Source organism: Limulus polyphemus, unplaced genomic scaffold (genome assembly GCF_000517525.1).
Source record: "Limulus polyphemus unplaced genomic scaffold, Limulus_polyphemus-2.1.2 Scaffold0, whole genome shotgun sequence".
Classification (NCBI taxonomy): Eukaryota; Metazoa; Arthropoda; class Merostomata; order Xiphosura; family Limulidae; genus Limulus; species Limulus polyphemus.
In genome coordinates this window covers 1,184,010-1,191,359 of record NW_013665610.1, presented here as the reverse complement: position 1 = coordinate 1,191,359, position 7,350 = coordinate 1,184,010, and positions in this window count along the sequence as shown.

Sequence of the window (7,350 nt, the reverse complement as noted above, 5' to 3'; positions counted from 1 at the left end):
TGTGCTTGCTTCACTTGTATTTTCAGTTGTGGACTGTCCAAGGCTCTTTGAACCATATAATAGGAATGATTCATATTTTTCTAACGCACTCATAGATAAAAGCGAGGACCATGTTCAGTGACATCACGTCTCAAACCCCGGAACCCCCAAGCCGTAGCCCGACACGTTATCTTAGTATAGACATACCCAGCTCACAAAAATAATAACGCAAAATTACATACCACAAACTTGATAAAACAAGAGAAAACTAGAGAAAAACTGTACTGAAAAACCTTGAAAGAAACACGTTCTTGATCCTGACTACTTGCCTAATAAATTAACATTATATTGTAACTGGAGAATTATTTTTTCATCCTCACTACTTGTCTAATAACGTAAAATGATGTTAAAACTGGAGAAAGAACCATATTGATAAATCTTGAAAGAAACACTTTCTTCATCCTGACTACTTGCCTAATAAAGTAATATTATGTTACAACTGTAGAATTGTACGGAGAAATCTTGAAAGAAACACTTTCTTCATCCTGACTACTTGCCTAACAAAATAACATTATGTTACCTAAATCTATCATTGGTTACTCGAGTTAATTTCTGCTATATCAGTGTAATGGTAGTTCTCATTTTTGACTAATTCCTTCCAATATAACAAGATCATGAAGTTACAATTATGACACCAGGAAATATATCAAGATATTAATAACCAAACTGAGTCTATTTTATAGAACCATTTCGTAATATCAGTCACTACTCAATTCTAGTCAGTTGAATCACCTTAATAATTCAATAAGACGTCAAAATGTCAAGTGATAAGCCATTTTGTGGATCTAATTCTTACCGTTTGTAGGTCACGTGAAATTGATTTAAGTACCAGCAATGAACAAATCAGCTAAATAATTGCAATGCCATACAGTAGTATTATCCACTTAAACAAGTATACAAATGTCTCAAGCTCTCTATCACAATTTACGTTTCTTAAACACATGAAAAATTACAACGTTTCTTTTAATAACGTTACAGAAGAAACTTTTAATATCACTTAAAATGTTATATATATATGTCTATTCGTTGTGTTGTAAGAAATTATTAATAAGTACTTGTGAGTGAAAGTAAAGAAGAATACGTAGTAACAAGTGAACCATACTATATCGCCTATATCCTGTACCAACGAGGCCGTTAGCCAACTGGGATACAACAGACATAGATACAATTTAGACTCTATTCATAACAGTAAATTGCTTAACAACAACTGTTACGGTGTGACCTAGATTAAGATGTACTGGCGAACCAGCAAACTCGTCTTCTTGATTAACGGGAGAAACTGCATTAGTAATTATGAATAAGAACTTATGTGTAAAAGTAAACGGAGTGTATAATAATATGTCAACCACACTATAACTGCTATATTCAGTGCCTACAAGGTCTTTCACCCAGTACCAGGACGCTTCGGAATGGCTGGGATATGTCAGAAATAGTTGTGGTTGACATACTATTTATGTTAGTAAATTGCTTGACAACAACTGTTACAGTGTGAACTGGATTAAGTTGGTGAAGTGTAAGAACATTTGCAGCTATTCATACATAACAACAAAACTGCCATCTTGTAACATGAGATTTCTCTTACTTCGATGTTCATCGGTGGGACAGCGGTAAATTTATGGACTTGCAACGCTCAAATCCGGGGTTCGATTCCCTGCGGTGGACACAGCAGATAGTTCAATAGTTCAAACAAACAAATACGCACTTAATTTAGACATGTTTGACTCAAAGCAAACTGCACGGACTAGACAAATAAAATGTCTTCAACATTAGTATGGTGACTGGAGGGATATGTGACTGTTTTACCAGAGATAAATATTCATAAAGCAAGACTTCTGAATGATCTAGAAGAAAAGAACACAACATTTCGAAGAAGGAAGTCTTCAATGTTATCTATTAAAGTGGAAAAGCTTGCACAGCAGAATATTTACAACACCAACAAATTCTGAAACCACATCCTTAGCCAATCAGGACCAACAGTCTTATCCACAAAATAAATAATATGGTTGTGAAAGAGAAATTTTCTATCGAAAAAGCTGTTGCAATAAAGTTTGGCATATCTTCTGATGTCATTAAGAAGACAATACACAAGATTTGAAGCTGACGAAGTCTCATAAGCTTACAGCCACGCCTCGAAATTAACGGCTGTTTACGCGAAAAGAATGGCCAAAGAAGCTGGAATATGACCAATAAAGTTGAACCACATGCATGTTAATTCCAATAAGGTAGTTCCAATGGATTTTCGAATCTTTGGTATGCTTAATTATGCAGTTGGAAGTTGTACACATAAGACATTAGCCAGTTCATGGGAAGCTGCATAAGGAAAGAAACACTGGCAAGTCTGCTCTTCTAGGAAGTCTGATCAATCAAATCATCACAAGGTCTCATATATAAGAAAGCAGGGTAACTAAAATCTTCAGCTCTAGTATGTCGAACTTATTCAGTTTTTACAAATATAAGTGACCTTTTCTATAGCGTGTTGCTTCCGTTTATAAAACTGACATGAAATGGAAGAATGAGGTTAGACCTTTTTAATCCCTATACAAACTTTTAATATTTCGTATTAGCAAGAAACGATTATTATGTTGTAAATTCTCTTTGAAAAGTTGTCGTGGTAATTACGTAACTATCCATAGTAACCATAACAAAGGATTTTTACAACCATAGGAAAAAATAATTTATAGAGAGATTGCTGCCTTTACCTTCAAATCAACCATTAATGTTGAGAATACGTTAAATACAGGTTAGATAACCCTGTGAAAGAGAGTTATAGGCTTTTCCTTAAGACAAAGGATTGGCCTAAAAAGTTGTATGTAGTATTATAGAATATTATAGAATACGTATTATAGAATACGTTAAATACAGGTTAGATAACCCTGTGAAAGAGAGTTATAGGCTTTTCCTTAAGACAAAGGATTGACCTAAAAAGTTGTACGTAGTATTATAGAAAATGGTAATACTGGAAAATAGGGACAGAGAAGTTGGTACAAGGTGATCAAAAGTAACTAAGTCGAAACTAAATTCACTCCTCTACTCAGTTAATATTTAATACAATTCTCCTGATAACTACTAGGTAAATATTAATAGTAGAATAACAATTTACAACCACTTCCAGGGGTATTCTTGGTATTCTCAGCTTTTATGATAGTTAACTTGAAATGTACGAGAGAGAGAGAGAGTATCTCCATATTTAATATAGCACTTCAGTGGCTCAGCAGTAAGTCTAAAGGCTTACGAAGCGAATAAATCGGGTTTCGATACCCATGGTGAGCAGAATACATTTAGCTCATTGTGTAACTTTTTGGTTAACAACAACCAAACCAAGATTAATTATATATCGTTGTATCATCCATTCTAGCCTAAAACCAAAATAAGTTTTTAATTTCAAAAAATATGTAATAACAGTTTGCTTGTATGCAAATACTGATGCATAGTAATTTGAATTATTATTGTCTCCTCAGCTCAAATTCAAACCCAAGACCTTTCACACACACACCAGGTGAGTACTCTACCAACTGAGTTAAGGGGTTAATCCACTGTCAATTGCTAGTAAAGTGCTTTTTAAAAGCTCAAACTATCACTTTATTTCCCTTTCACACACACAAATTCTGTCCTTAGGCCTTATCTCGAAATTTTGGGACGATAATTAATTGGGATCTAGTCTTTCTTGTGGTTATTTATCTTTTCCTTGGCTTGCTATCGAACTCGAGACCTATTGCATACCAGACAAGTGCTCTAGCAACTCAATTAAAATGTTAGCCCGCTAGCACTTGCTGTAGAGGTACTTTTTAACAACTAAAACTACCACAGATAGTATATAATGCAGAAGATTATCCGTAAAACACAAAGTGATTGATACAAAGTATAAAAGTTAACTGTTAGCAACACCTCCCAAAATTACTGTTCATATAACTCAACATCCAAAAGAAAATCAAGGATATTTAATAATTATGGAATATATGGAAAACTGAAAACGGTTTCATAAACATAATACCTCAAATGTGCAGCAGAGAAGCCCGCCATTTAACAATATTGCAGTTTAAACCACAATGAATGTCATATGCCTACTTTAGTGACAGGATGTAACATTAGATATGGCTGCAGTCGAATTAAGAGTGTAATGGCTTAATAATAATGAATTTCACTCTTCCATAACTATTATAGAACATATCTTTAGTCAAGTGATTTTTTTTCTAAATTATCGTGCAGTGTTCTGCGTGTTGCATGACATTCTGGTTAACAGATGTCAGAAGTGTGTAAAAATGTAGAATCTCTTATCATCTTAGCCATATGTTTGACCTCATAGGGAGAGGTGAAACCATCAAGGAGTGTCACACATACTTTTACAATCTGATATGAGTTAGAGGTGTTTCTCTCGTGTTAATGTTGTTTAGAATAATCAATTATGTATACAGCATTATATTATTGTATACCATAGTTCAATATTTCGTCTGAATGTTGGTCGTAAATAGAATTACTTTTGTCTTTGTCCTGTTTGAACTTATATGAACGACTCCTCTCGGTCTCAGCAGTAAGTTAAAGTTACAAAAGAAAATAGTTTGTCATCCAGTGGATGAATAAAGATTTTGTTTATTTCTTCACCCCTGTTTGTTTCTTTTCTTTGATGTCCACGTTTGATTCATTCTCTGCATAACACTTTCTGGGTCTGCATTGTGCAGATAAATTTTAACTTATCTGTTGGTTATCGGTGAATCTGAATGTCACAGACTAGCTTAAAATACTTGTTACTGCTCAGGGAGTTTGCTGATATGTTTATGGGGCCAAATGGCTGATTGGGTTAGACAACAATCATATGTCATCACACAGATGTAATGCATGATTTATAAAACAACCACTGTGCAGGCTTCCTTGGAACACCAGGGATACAGCCAGTAATAAAATTGAGATGTTGAAAAATAAATAATACAAACCACAGAGAGGACTTGGTCGTCTCCAGTGCTAATGGTCAAAAATAAAAAAAAGCTGCAAGGTTCTGTGCACTGTAGATGGTTAAATGTGGTAACAGTTGCCAGTGGTTTTACTTACCACTGGCATATTAATCTTTTGAAAGGTGCTCTGTTGGCTCAATACAATAGATTTGGTTTCTGGATATTGACAACTCAAGCTAGGTGACAAAAGTAGACTCGAGACTGTTTTCATCACTCGAGAGAGACTGTATAAATTCTTCATTATGTTATTAGGTCTATGTAATGTACCTGCCATTTTCGAGAAGCTAAACGGACTGTAATGGGAGAGATATTTCATCTATGGGGATGACATAATTGTCTTTGGTCACATGTCTCAAGCCTCAGCTGAAGACCTGAGAATGGTATTCCAGTACATTAGGATATAGGTTTGAAATTGAAACCAGGGAGGTGTGTTTTATGTGCACGGAAGTACACTTTCTCGGTCACATAAGTTAGTAGAGATTGAGTGTCTAGTTATTCTGTGAATATTGCAGCACTCAAGGACTGACCCATTCCTTCTAACAAATGACAAGTGCATAATTTTCTAGGTTTTTCATCACAACCAAGGAGTCACACAGTATTTCAAAGATGCAAATGTAGTTTTTCTGGTACATTCAAGCGAAAATGCTGAGCAATGGTGTGGAAATTGTACAAAGTGTGCTGCCCAGAGGAATAAATAGATTCACCAAGAAAATCTCCATCAGAAAATTGTAGATTGTCCCTTGGGAGAATCACCCTAGATATAGCTGGTCATCTGTTTAAAACTGAAAGGGGTAATCAATATGTGCTGGTCATTATCGATTATTCCACCAAGTGGGCTGAAGCTTATCCATTGGCTGACTTGTTAGCATGATACTTCACAAACGTTCTGGCTGAGCAATGGATTTTACACTTTGGCACAATTGTAGAGCCTCAAATCGATAACATGTAACTTTAACAGCCAATTTGCAGAATTGTACAAGCTGTGGAGAAAACATCCATTTCTCCATATCCTCAGTCTTCAGGTCTAGCTGAAATGGAGATAAATAATGTCAAGCATATTCTTGCCAAATCTGTTAATCCTGCCCAAGCTTATTGGAATGAGCACCTACTTGTATGTCATTGTAGTGTAGTGTGGAAATGAGCAACAGTCGACTAGTGTTTTTCAAATCTCATGATGTTCGGACGAAAAGTAAAACTCCCAGTAGATCTGATTTATGGAGACGTATCAGCATCCACAGGAATATGTGGAATGGGTGCTAACACACATGAATTCACGTAGTAACAAACCAGCAAGATGAGTTTACATAAAGATATTTATGTATGATGACTAGTTATGGTTTTGGTACGCACCTGCAGAGTGGAAACAATTCAGTTCTGGATGGACTGGTTCATGTTTTTTCTGGTGAGAACTCAATGAAGTGGATTAAGAGCTACAGCATTCTCGTGTCACGTACACTTGTATTAAACACGTTAACAGGTTCAAACTACATCACTAATGAACCTCATGAAAATTGGTTACTTCAGGAATCAGACGTAGATGAGCAAGTTAACTCTAATGAACAGAGAACTGTCATATGATCTCATCTCAGAAGACATTGGTAATACATATCTGGGTGTTCTTGTGGAGTGAGATAAGGAAATGTCAGTAGAGAAGCAGTCTATCTACTCTGATTGTCAGTCGACGACGACCACCCAATCGTTATAGCAGCCGAGATGGTCATTTGATTCAAAAGGCATAACAGATAGGGAGTGGCGTTCCTTGCTTTTCATGCTATAAAGTGATATTCATGGTAAATTGTATCCATTACAGCATGTGACTGCCACTTGATTATTTTGCTCTTATGACAGTCAATAAAAAACTGATTGAAGGATAATGACATTTATTGTTTTCAGAGCTACCAAGTGGTGTTTCACGATATGATGTATGTGCAGTACATCTTGTGAAAACCATTATTAGGTCAGTTGGTTGATTAAAAAATCAACAAATGAAAGAGCATTTTGACCCTAAATTTCACGAGCTATGAGGCGACATTTAGTAGCGAGACGTTATTCAAATATTTTGTGATAATTACTTGATGTATATAGAGAGTTTCTGTAGGATTTCTTTAGAACAGATATCGCGAAACTCCCTAAATACACGACTAGAATAACTGATATTGTTAGATAAAAATCCTAGGCAGAGTTACAATTGGATTTAACTCTTAGTGATTACCAGGAATCCTGACAAATGAATTGAAAATACTTTGCAATACTTGCTTTCTGAGCGAGCACTGATAATACTCTTACGTCTCCGTTCGTTAGTTAATTTTCCGTAAATTCTTTCCGACTAAACTTTAGCGACACAAGCCCTTTCTTAAATAAAACT